We start from the raw sequence: 12,886 nt of genomic DNA on the forward strand, positions 1-12,886 counted from the left end.
CAGATCTAGTCGCACACCATACACATATTTGGGTTAGTTCAGACTTCATTTATTATTTATATATATGTTGTATATATATAAATAAACATAGAGTTTAACGACGTCCCTGTTGTCTGTGCTGTCTTCAACACAGTAGTTAATACTATGATGAATGTTAATTAAAATACTAAATGTGGGATATAAATAATAATGGAAGTATAATTGTTTGTATATAGTATATAAATTGGTACAAAGGTTTAACACGCGTATAAGGATATTTCACATGCCTTTACTGTGTATATAATTGAACAGTGTTCATATTGTGTATAATGTGTATTTATAATATGTTGTACAAAAGACATTTCATAATTTTCGGAAGTTCATCTTGTACTTGACATTGTTTATAGGGTTAGGCGCTATAAGTGTTCAACTTCAGCCTAAACCCTTTCGGTCTGCAACATTTTCATTTTCAATCTATGAATGTACAACTGTTTGTTTATTTTGTTGACCATTGACCGAAGAATAATAAACTTCTTCCCATGTACAGACCGTAGCAACAGTGGCCAAAACTATTGAATATACTTTTGAAACAAAACCTCTGACTTGTTTTTAATGAAGACTTAGGCCTACTACGCTACCGTATTTTAATGTTGGTTATTATGGTGGTGCTCGGAGAAAAAAGTTTGAGAGGTGCTGGGCCTGTTTATTGCCAAGATGACCCTGCATCACCGTCATCATTGTTATTGGTGGACCAGCCAGGCCCAAGCATCACGGCCTGCAATTTGTCATTGCCCTGTTGCAGCACGAGCTATATGACGAGGAGGTGATGTAAAAATTAGTTGGCTAAGGCACTTTTGGGGGCGAAATGCGAAAAAAGCAAGTCCTGGCACCAAGTATGTGCATTTGAGATCAAAGCAAGTGAAAGCCACACGCTAAGCACATCCTCTTGATCATTTCCTTCATCACAAGCACGTCTCTGCTGGATCAAACAGACTGTTGTGTGCATCCACATGCTCAGCTTTGGACAGATGCATAATGATGCCTTTGGAGAAACATGTTTTCTTTCACTCCACCAGCATGCAGGCACACTTCAGAAGGTAGGAGAAGGAAATTTACTAACAAAAATTAAAAAAACGGGAATCAAACATCGCCATGTTCATTTCTGCGTCTTTACAGTAGATTGCATTACAACTTGGCTATTAATCAGGCCTATACGTGCTTTATTTTTTTTTTTTGACAGCGTCGCCATAACAACCAGTACGCACTGACACCTAACACATTCTTTTCCCATCTGCCTGACCCCAACTGTGAGAAGCTAAACTGGGTGACGTCTAATAAGGATGCATATATAGTTTCCACCTACGCTGATGAAGTAATAATAATAATAATAATAATAATACCTGGGATTTATATAGCGCTTTTCTAAGTACCCAAAGTTGCTTTACATGTAGAAGTAATGATGAAGTAATTGACTGTAATATTTATTACATGAATACAAATCTGCAGCCACCAAGAAGACAAACGAGCTTTGTGCGAATGTGCAGATATTTCAAAGGGTTTTGAAGTAAAGGGCGCATCAGGAAGGTTTTTGAAATTCTTGCAAAACAGCAAGAATACTTTCAAATATCGACAGTGTTAATACCAATGTGTCAGTTTTACATAGTTTCAGTTATTTTCTCTTGTCTTTTATTTTTATTTTTACTAATATTAGTTTTTGTTGTTCATATCAGAATCAGAATCAGCTTTATTGTCATTACGCAGGGTAACGAGATTGAGGCCATTCCATACATTGCGATGTGTGCATGCAAGAAAACAATGTGTAAATATATAAAAATATAAAAAATATAGAAGTGCAAATAAAGGTGTGGAAGAGAACAGTGTACACTCTATACTCTCTGTGCAAAATTACAGAATGGGTGAAATGAATTTATACATGAATATCTACATGATATATTGTTGCATTGTTGATTTATTGTCATTTACAACAGTGTTTCGCAAACTTTTTTCACCAAGTACCACCTCAGAAAAAACTTGGCTCTCCAAGTACCACCATAATGACTAACATTAAAACACAGTAGTGTAGTAGGTCTAAGCATTCATTAAAACAAGGCAGAGGTTTTATTTAACAATTATATTTACTATTTTTGGCCACTGTAACATTACACACAGTTTGAACAGTAACACTGTGTTTAGAAAAAATAAAACACTATGTTAATCAAGCGATTCTTTAGCGTACCGCGAGATGAAGCCACGTACCAAAACTTAGAGAATAGGTCCTTGGACACAGGAGTGCCTTGTAGTAGTTCAAACCCCGGCCGAGTCATACCAAAGACTATAAAAATGGAACCCATTACCTCCCTGCTTGGCACTCAGCATCAAGGGTTGGAATTGGGGGTTAAATGACCAAAATGATTCCCGGGCGCGGCCACCGCTACTGCTCAACTGCTCCCCTCACCTCCCAAGGAGTGGAACAAGGGGATGGGTCAAATGCAGAGGGTAATTTCACCACACCTGTGTGACTATCAGTGGTACTTTAACTTAACTTTAACTTTTAACTTTATTGTGGCCCGTTGCTTCATTTTATGTGGTTAAATGTGGTCAACTGCGTCGCATTATGAGGCCCACTGCATCATTTTGTATGGTCTGCTGCATCATTTTAAATTTGTTTTAGTATTTCGACATAACATAGTTTTTTTTTCGAAATTTTGAAACACTTTCTGCCTAAATTTGTTCATTAAATTTCTGAGAGAACATGCATGCAATTGCATATGTTCTTCACTTCAATAATATCTGGTCATGCAACAAGATGTTCCGAGCAGGTTTTGGTTATCAAAAATTACATTTCGGCTTGTCACCTTGAGTTACGAATTCAAAGTAAGCTATCCAATAATCTGTTAATGAAACAGAATAATCAACATAATCAAAAACTGTTGCATATACAAATTGTGTAACAAGATTATTATATGTTTATATTTATGTATATTCACTGTTACAAACGGCTCTCTGAGGACAGCCATAATAGTGGCGTGGCCCTCCATCAATACAAGTTTGACACCCCTGGTCTAATGACGAGGCTAAATCTATTGTTGGCATGTGAAGCTTGCAAACCTGGAAACATTATTGAATTAGCTGCAAAATTGTATGAAGCGCAGGATTCAAAGCGTGGGAAAAGTAGCAGTATAGACCAACATTTTGAAACTGTGCTGTCCAGTTGTTGTTTTTTTTAATTACATTTTCAAGTCTCATTTACAGTAGACATGCATGCAGTTGCAATTCCAAAACGTTAGATGGCAGTAGTGTATAGACTATGGTGTGTTGCCTAGCCAGGAAGTATTCTTTGCCATGAAGCTCAATGTGCCAGTCTACTCACAAGTTACGCCCTACAAAGGGTTTACACTGTAAGTATTGTAACTTTTACACACCATCTGTTTGATTAAAACGTGAATCTTAGTTGTATGTTTTATTACCAAATTTGGAAAGTGTTGAAATGTTCATATAAAATTGCTAATGCTAATCAATAGCATGTATATGGCAAAGCCAATGTAGATTAGTAGCCACCTTTAGTTTTGTCATGCTCTCATGTTTGATGTTGTTGTTTTGATGACAATAATGCATTCTATTCTATTCTATTCTAGCCTTACTTTTTGTTCAAGTGTTTTCTATCAGGCGTACTTTCTTTGTTGGCATTGGAAATTCCCACATTACCGAGAGGCAGTTTGGCTTAGTGATGTTTGAGAGATTGTTTCTTCGCCAAGTGTTTAAGCCGTGCTTAGTCTGCAACTAAAAGTGACATCACAAGCAATAAAAGTATCAAAATATGACACTGCTTTATTTTATTTGAATCGATAACTGGTATCACAGACGGAATTTGGTCAGCGCCTATAAATGTACCAAATTTGGTACCCACCCCCAGGGGCGGACCACCAAATTCTGGACCCCCATATACAAGACCTCAAAAGGCCTAACCATCTCACTCCAAACCCAACGTCGCTGCCACATACACACACTTTGTACGTTTACATGCACTTACAAAACTCATTATTGCATGGATTAGGTTGAAGTCAGCTTTTTAAGACACATGTGACAACTTTAATTAGGTTTTTTGACTTTTTAAAGATGAATACCATATCTAGATCATATCTAGATAAGTGCATGCCAACCATCCATCCATCCATTTTCTATCGCTTGTCTCTTTCGGGGTCGCGGGGGGTCGCTGGAGCCTCAGCTGCGTTTCGGGCGGAAGGCAGGGTACACCCTGGACAAGTTGCTGCCTCATCACAGGGCCAACGCAGATAGACAGACAACATTCACACTCACATTCACACACTAGGGACCATTTAGTGTTGCTAATCAACCTATCCCCAGGTGCATGTTTTTTTGCATGCCAACCAGAATAAGAATTTCAAAAAAATCACATATCGTGTCTTTATTCACATAGATATGCTAGAAATGTATCATGTTGTCATTTGCTTCTGAGCGTGGAGATTATATCAATTAATACATAACTGTTATTGTGATTTAAATATTACTGGTGCATCTCCTAGGAGTTAAGTCTCCACCTGTCTTTAAAATCAAAAATGTAAATGAATGGAATTTGGGAATATAAAGGGCATCGGGTGCGATCACATGGCTGGAAGCGGAAACTGATGTCAAACACCACCTGGACCACCTGTTAGCCAGATTGTTTTGTTGCGGAGCCTCGACTTGGATCATATCCTCATTTTTTACCTTTTTTGTGGATTTACCATTGGCCTGTGGAGAACTGGGACAAAAAGAGACAATTACCAGGACTTGAGTTGGATGCATGGTACCGTAAGTACGCTGTGGCACCTACTCAGTGTCCTAGTGGTTAGAGTGTCCGCCCTGAGATCGGTAGGTTGTGAGTTCAAACCTCGGCCGAGTCATACCAAAGACTATAAAAATGGGACCCATGACCTCCCTGCTTGACATTCAGCATCAAGGGTTGGAATTGGGGGTTAAATCACCAAAAAATGATTCCCGGGCGTGACCATCGCTGCTGCTCACTGCTCCCCTCACCTCCCAGGGAGTGATCAAGGGTGATGGGTCAAATGCAGAGAATAATTTCTCCACACCTAGTGTGTGTGTGACAATCATTGGTACTTTAACTTTAACTTCAACTTCCAAAGTTTTATCGCTACGTGTAACATGTAAATTTAGGGACTATATATTTTCTGTATAAACTTTGGGTGGTGAACCGCACTTCATATGTCTTGTTTATTTATTGTTGAACACATTCCCAGGTGAATATCAGGTCCTACCCATGACTCCTTAATTAGCGTAGTGGCAGCGACACCCGGAGAACGTGGGTGCGTTTGTTAGTTTGTTTGTTGTTGAGTGGTGGCCCGTACGGGCAAGCGGGGCTTAGTGTATCGTTGATATCAGTGACTTTTATTTTCGTTATTGATTGTGAAGCATTTTTGGGGAATCAATACAATAAGGGGAACATTATTTGTCTTGTTAAAATATAAATGTATATTGGGTTCACTTTTCAGTGTGGCACCCAAACGCGGGCGGGCTACTTTTCTACATACATTTTGATACATATATACATATCATTTTTATACATTTACACTAATATACATCCACTTCAACAAATACAACAATAAAAACTCACAATTAATGGAGCAATGTCAAACAGCAGCCAGTACCTCATGGATGAAGAGGATAGATAGGACAGTGCTGATGCAGCCTAGGACCCAACTCCGCCCCTTAACCCTTTCCGCCATCTCACCAGTAGGCCTAATCAAAGTGCAGTTTCTTAGCTGCCTAGCTTACTAGAATCTATGTAATTAGAAAAGTCCGCACAGGATGCGGCAGCAAAGGAAGATGATGGGGTGGAAGCGGGAGCCGTCCTGGAGCAACTTCTGACGCTTCAACAAAGAATGGATATTCTGGAGAACAGGCTCAAGGTAGCGGTCGACAGCACCCTTAACCAGGAGGATGGACTGAGGGCAGCGATGAAGGCCGTGGCTGGAGAGAGGAAAAAATATGTGGACACGAAGTTGGAGAGTTTCGACCAAGTTTTCGTAGCATGCCTGCGTCGACGAGATGAAAGGTGGGGCAAGGAACTAAAAAATACTCTTGCTAAAGCCCGACGGTTTTGGTGACCAGCTAGCTTCTCCACTCCTGCAGCCACTATACCAGCCAGCAACCACCCACCTGACATAGACGTCGCCTTCCATATTACACCTGCTGTCACCGCCAAACCACCTATTGGAATGGAATTTCCCCAATTTGGAGATTCCAGAGGCTCATCCGATGTCACAGACTTTATTGAACAGTGTGAAAACTTTCTAGCACTCCGCCATCTGAGCGATGCTGAGTTGGTGGGAACACTCAATGCTGTTCTAAAAGGTCCTGCTAGGAGTTGGTGGTCGGAAGACTGCAGTAAGATAACCAGCTGGTCTACATTTAAGCAGTCTTTCCTTGAAACCTTTTTGCCAACTGACTATCAATCAGAGATTGAGAGGCAGCTGCACTCTAACTTTCAAATCCCTGATCAGTGCTTGTGAGATTTCGCGTATGATTATCGTGCTCTCTGCCTGAGGTGGAGACCTGACATGGAGTAGACCAAGATCGTTCACCGCATACTCAGTGCCTGCAATCCCAGCTTGGCTAGTAGTTTACGTGGCATCGTGACCACATTGGAACACTTGGTCAAGGTGGGCTCCCTGATTGCACAGGATTGGAGTGACACTAAAGACTATTGGAGTCGTGTCCAACAGTGCAACCCTCCAAGAAGGTCTGGCAAGAAGGTGGAGCAACGTTGCTATGGGCGAACAATCCCTCCTGGTGGTTCTTATTAGCATGCACGGCTCCAAAGAAGATGGAGTTCTCGACTCCGGATGCACCTACTCACAGTCATTTGTTGTGGAAGATTGTGAAGAAAGGCGGCAAGGTTCTGGAGCCAAGCGGGATACCAAAGTTTGTCATGACAAATGGACAAGTCAACCAAGCTGTTGGGAAAGCCACCCTGCTCTTCAATCTGCATGACTTCCACGGCACCCTACAGGTTCATGTGATGGCTGCTGGCCACTTGCGTATGCCCTTCTTACTGGGTCTGGACTTCATGACCGCATCACCACGATCCTCACGCCGAAGTATGTCATGCCAGGAGGGAAATAATGCAGATTTTTCCCCAAAGGCTGAGAAATGCTTCGCTGGAGTCACACTGGTCCCTCCGTTAATTTTTACATGGCCGTAACAGAGGAACCCCAAATCCAATTTCCCTCCTAGAATCTCAACCTGAGGTGGTTTGGCCATTGCTGCAGAAGTGACCAACTGTTTGGACTGAGACTACTGGGGCTACCAGGGTGATTAAACACAAAATCACCACCCCAGATGAGATGCCTGTTGGGAAGAGAGCTTACAGAGTGTCCAGTCAAAAACAAGAAATAATTGAAGACCAAATCTAAAAAAAGATCAGCAATGGAGGGATAGAGCCATTGACATCGCCGTGGGCCTCTCCAGTTGTTCTGACACCTAGGAAAGATGGCACACTACGGTTTTGTGTGGACTACACGGGCCTGAACGCCAATACCCAGCATGACACATATCCCATGCCCCTCATACATGAGATCCTGGAGTCTTGACCTGCAGAGCGGCTACTGGCAGGTTGCTGTGGATGAGGACAGCAAGCCAAAGACTACCATGATCACCCATCTAGGCCTGTACCAGTTCAAAGTCATGCCGTTTGGACTGCACAATGCTAGGGCAACCTTCCAACACTTAATGGAAACAGTTCTGGGTGAGCTGAGGGGAAGAATCAGTTGTGGGTACATTGACAACATCATTGTGTTTTCACAAACAGAAGAACAACACCTACTCGACCTTGAAGCTGTTTTTGCAAACCTGCCTCTCAACTTAAAGAAATGCCACCTGCTTTAAGATCAGCTCACCTTCTTTGGACATCTAATATCTGGCAAAGGAGTGGAAGTGGATCTAGTACAAATATCTGCAATTACCGCATCTCCTCCTCCCACAGACCTGAAAAGTCTCCAGAGGTTTCTTGGCTTGGTCGGCTGATACCACAAGTTTATCCCCAGGTAAGCCGACACTACAGCTCCCCTAAACCAACTGAAGAAGAAGGATATTCCCGGAGAGTGGAGTCCTACCTGCTAGGCAGCCTTCAACCACCTCAAATCCCTGCTGCAGTCACCACCAGTTTCTAGGTTCACTTTGATGCCAGTGATGTGGGCCGAGGAGCTGTCCTGATGCAGTGCCTCAAAGGTGAAGAACGGCCGATTGCTTTCGTCTCCAGAGCTCTCCAAGGAGCTGAAGTACGCTACTAAAAAAGAGTTCTTGGCTGTTGTGTGGGCGGTTGAGAAGTGGAGACATTTCCTCGAGGGGACAACTTTTGATGTCTTCACGGACCACAGTGCCTTTTCATGGGCATTCAACTGCCTTAAGACATCATCCCGGCTTACTTGGTGGATGCTGAGACTCCAGGGATAGGCGTTCAAAGTCCACTATAAAAAGGGCTGCTGCAAGGTGGTCCCAGATGCAGTGTCGCGGGCACCTTAGTCACCAGAGGGGAAGATTTTCAAAAAATGTAAATAGAGTATTGTTGGCACTTTTATGATGTTGTTTGGTCGGGGGGTTAAAGTTAAAGGACCAATGATTGTCACACACACTAGGTGTGGTGAAATTAACCTCTGCATTTGACCCATCCCCTTGTTCACCCCCTGGGAGGTGAGGGGAGCAGTGAGCATCAGTGGTGGCCACGCCCAGGAATAATTATGGGCGGAACAGAGGACCTCCCATTGGCCCTGCTGTAAGCAGACTTTAATTTACGTATATTTACGAGTGAGAATGAATAATAAAAATAAAAACATCCATCTGTCGTCATGTCTTTCATAATGATTGTGAACGATAGGTAAAATTACCCCAAAAAGTGCTGTTCCCCTTTTGAAGGTGAGCTTTGATGACATGACGTTTGTGTTGATCAAAGTGTTTGAAGCTGTAGGTTTGCCGCGATCCAGGGGTAACTAACCATTTTGTATTTGACCTATTCTTAATTTGATTCAAGCAACCTTATTATTTAGGTTGATTGGCAACACTAAAAATTGGCCCTAGTGTGTGAATGTGAGTGTGAATGTTGTCTGTCTATCTGTGTTGGCCCTGTGATGAGGTGGCGACTTGTCCAGGGTGTACCCTGCCTTCCGCCCGATTGTAGCTGAGATAGGCTCCAGCGCCCCCCGCGACCCCAAAGGGAATAAGCGGTAGAAAATGGATGGATGGATGGACAACCTTATTATTAAAGGTTCACGGCTATATTAATTTTACATTAACATTTATAAAGTATTTTTCATATCTTACATATTTAAAAAAAGGGAAAAAAATATTTAAACCTGACAAAAGTCCAGTGCCCTTGTGCTCGGGGTCCGGCACATCATCCCCACTTTGACGCCCCTGCCCATCCCTTCTTACAGTTGAGCCCAGAAATGCATCTTCCTATAATCATTACCCATGTAATGCATAAGTTAATCTACTTTATTCAATATTTAGATGTGTTAAAAAAAAATAAGAGCAATTCTCCTCCTTTCCCCGCTGATCTGCTTCTCTGATGAGGGAAACTTCAAGGACTGCTTTCAGAGGAGCCGCTCTCTTGAGACAAAAGTACATGTGCACAGTCACTGACATGAATAAATGAAAAGAAAATGCAGTTAAAAGAATCCAAGTATCAAAAGTACAAGTTGAAAAGTTATTTCAAGCTTCATTCATATTGTAGTCTGCTAAAATAGTGCATGCTAAAATAGTGCATGGTAACGCACTTACTGTGGGACTTGGTGTGTGTGGGGGGGTTAAGAAAACACACAATGAGAGCATGAAGTGTGCTGTGTTTTATTCATACAGATAAATAAACTAGATTTTCCATACAATCAATGATCTTATTTTATTCTATGCCGACAGATTCTACACCTTACAATAAATCACGGACGTAAGCAACCTACTGTGACCTGGGGTTTTGGTCACAGACATGAATATAGTACACTAGCCTATAGGCGACATGGGGTACAGTGTTTCTTGCTGCACATCCAGTAAAATACACAGCATGGAAAAGTAGTCAATCCATAATTCATGACCTGGGAGGATGAAAATGATATCAAGGTACATTGCTGTACCAAAAAGTGCATGTGTGTGACTGTGACGGCTGTATTGACACACCGACGGGGTGTGACTTAGATATCCTGCCTCCTTTAGTCCGTAGTCGATATTTAGACTGGATATTGAACCGTGCATAGAGCACGTTCTTAGCCCTTCACAAATAATAGAAAACAATAGAAGGCAAGAAGTTTCTCTTGTACATTATCTTTTTTTTAGTCGGTTACAGCGGGGTTGGTCGTCACACTCATACCTCGCCTCCGGGGGGCACTGTCTCTCAAACTGAGCTCACCTACATAGTAATTTCTGGAGTAAGATGCTTGAACTTGAGAAGAGAGTACTTCCTGTGTTTTTCGTGTCAAATAGTAAATATTCAGCTCCTCAGTATTTGTCTTGTAGGCTTTTATACGATACTTTAAATTGTTTTTAGCTTGCTAACTACACTCAAAGTTCGACGTAACACGGTCGTTGGGGTCCATAAAATACCCTTCGCGTTATATAGAAATTCTTATTTTTTACACTTTTCTTTTTGAAAAAGTTATACGCTGTAGCTCGGCTGCCTAAACCAGCTTGGTGGATCTGCTTGTGCTCTCACGTGGAAAAAATAAATAAAGACAGAACAATAAGATCATATGGACAGCCATAAGTGTTTACATTTTGCTTTATATTTATTATTTTACTTATTTTTTGCCTGGTTTTGTATTTGTTTTGTATCATCCCGTGAGGTGCATATTACTTATTTTGTTTTTTTGTTCGGTTTGTACTTCATGAAGTTTTGCACTTGTGTTTTTTGTGTGTGTTTTTTTTTGTTGTTTTCGTTATATTTGGATGTAATTGTTGGTTTATAAATCATTAAGACTACGTATTATGTTGAAGGGGGCAGGAAAATATAAGATTTTTCTTCATCCTGCTCCTTCTCAGGCATTTGTGTGTAAATGTATAACTGAATAATGGTGGTATTATTGTCTATCAAAGATGCACATCAATGAAGGAGATACATAAAATGAAATGAATGAAATTAAAAAAAAAGTCACCTAATGGGGTTGGCACTACCCACCAGTAGGTTTGGACATCACTTGGTCGATATTGTGTTATTCTTATTTGGTTATTATTCTTGCAGGTGGGAATGATTGTTTACCAGTATGGGGCACAAAAACATACAGGGCATTAGCCTAGTGTGAAACTAACTGGAACTTAAAGGGTCGCAAACGGCGAACAACAAGAAAGTCCAAGTGTCACAATGAAGACGCATTACTGTCGCATAGAGTAAACCAACACAGGATATGACTGGAAGGGACAGGTCATGACAGTAAGTTTGTAAATACTCCATAATTTGGTGACTCTGTTGTGGAAAAAACGGGCGAAAAGTCGCTGTCCATGTCACGATTGCGTTATATGGAACCTTGAGTGTAGTAAATGTTAACACTGATGCTGGCAAAAATGTCCATTTAGGTTAGTTGTCACATAAACTCATGGAATCATACATCACATGTACAGCAGGCCTGCAGAAAGATGTTTCTTGTTCATGTTCCTTGCTCATTTTGATGCATCGAGTTATTATTATATGTCTTCTTGTCCATGCAATAAAACTTCTCTTTTTCGTCGATCTGCTGTCTTGGAGATATTTTCCCACCATAATAACATAGTGACAACCAAACCTCGTGATGGCTGTGGTTGTCACTATAGGATGTATCGACCAAGTATCGGCCGATTAATACCTTTTAATGCTGATTGAAGTGAGAGGAGTGCGGATCAATCCATAAATTGTGTCAATACCAAGAATATTGTCAATATGTGATTGATATTAAAGTATTGGTCAATATTTGCATTTTCTCAAAACCATTTTTGTTGTTTTTATTTATGTTTACACATTCACAGAAGGACTTTAAAGGGAAAACCAAATCATTTAAATAGTCTTTTTGTTTAGTTATTGTGTACTATTGACTCTGTTTTGCCCAAACAAGTGTATGTAGTAAAAGAGAATAAGTAAACATGTTTTAAATATTGTGTTGGTATCGTTAACCTGCAGAGTATTTTGGGGACTTTTCTGTCCTTTCAGGTAAATGTTTACTCTATTTTGGCGATAACTATGGTTATGTTACTCCGAATTTAATAGTTTTTCATTAGAGGGTTTTTTAATGTTCAGTTGTAATATTTTATTTAAAATTCTTTCATATATCAAAGATACACCAGCAAATCATCTTAGCTGAGACAAAAAAGTCCTTAAGAGATATAACAGTGCATAAAAAATGTTAATTCAGATCTTTTTCTCCTTTTTTTGCTCAACTCTCTTGGTCCTAAATACTAATGCCAAACATTTATTGTATTGTTATTATTATTTTATATATATATATATATATATATATATATATATATATATATATATATATATATATATATATATATATATATATATATATATATATATATATATATATATATATATATAAATATAAATATATATATATATATATCCATCCATCCATCCATTTTCTACCGCTTATTCCCTTTGGGGTCGCGGGGGGCGCTGGAGCCTATCTCAGCTACAATCGGGCGGAAGGCGGGGTACACCCTGGACAAGTCGCCACCTCATCGCAGGGCTATATATATATATATATATATATATATATATATATATATATATATATACTGTATGTATATATATATACTGTATGTATATATATATGTATATATATATACATACACATATATATGTACATAAATATACACATACATACATATATATATATATATATATATATATATATATATATATATATAT

This window comes from Nerophis lumbriciformis, linkage group LG11 (genome assembly GCF_033978685.3).
Source record: "Nerophis lumbriciformis linkage group LG11, RoL_Nlum_v2.1, whole genome shotgun sequence".
NCBI lineage: Eukaryota > Metazoa > Chordata > Actinopteri > Syngnathiformes > Syngnathidae > Nerophis > Nerophis lumbriciformis.